Raw genomic sequence first — 716 nt, 5'->3', positions numbered from 1 at the left:
CATTTGCCACAGCTGTTTGCTGCTGAAGGATCTGCTCGTGAGTCATGTACCCACACCAAAAAACTGTGGCTGATGAGGGTGCCCTGGTGCCTGTTATGAAGTGCTTGGTGCGTTTGCCAGGGTAAAAAAAAAGGCACATCACAGAAAACGTAGTTACTAAAAAGGGTGAAACAACTCTTGCTGGGTAGACCCCTGTGGTGCACAAGGGACATTCATTCTCTCTCCATGTGTTGCTGTTACACCCACACCCCGATACTTGGGCCTGAATCCCATCCAGTGTGCCTGGAATATGGGAAGGATCAAATGTAGTTCCGTCCACAATGCGGTGTTGTGTAAGCAGTAATGATAACGCAAGCATGAGTGGCGCTGGCCAGAGGTATTAAGGAATGCATGCAGTGATTACTGTCACGGGCTGCTACTGTTTCCACAAGCTGAAAAAGGTGACAAGAATCAAATTCTGCTGATATGAATGCAAACAAGGGCTTCTGCTTGAGCAAGGATACATGTGTGAATGGAATGACCCCTTAGGATCCAAGTCCTGTTTTTTTCTCCCCTGAAGCATACACCTGGGTTTGCTGAAGTCACTTAGAACTATTAGCTTGGAAAACACCTGCAATGCACCTGGACTCTGAGATAAACTGCGGTTCCAAATGAACTGGCTGGTCTGTTGGGCACTGGCAGGCAGTTTGGTCCAGCCAGCAGGGTTTTCTGTTTTT

General features: G+C 47.6%; 1 protein-coding gene across 6 annotated transcripts in view; it reads right to left on the bottom strand.

The window, feature by feature from the left end:
* Positions 1-716, bottom strand: part of ZMYND11 (zinc finger, MYND-type containing 11) — a 133,216-nt gene that overhangs the window by 14,487 nt on the left and 118,013 nt on the right. The window lies entirely within an intron of this gene.

Source organism: Gekko japonicus, unplaced genomic scaffold (genome assembly GCF_001447785.1).
Source record: "Gekko japonicus isolate JY-2015 unplaced genomic scaffold, Gekko_japonicus_V1.1 scaffold1480, whole genome shotgun sequence".
NCBI classification, from domain to species: domain Eukaryota; kingdom Metazoa; phylum Chordata; class Lepidosauria; order Squamata; family Gekkonidae; genus Gekko; species Gekko japonicus.
This window is presented reverse-complemented; position numbering and strand designations above follow the sequence as displayed.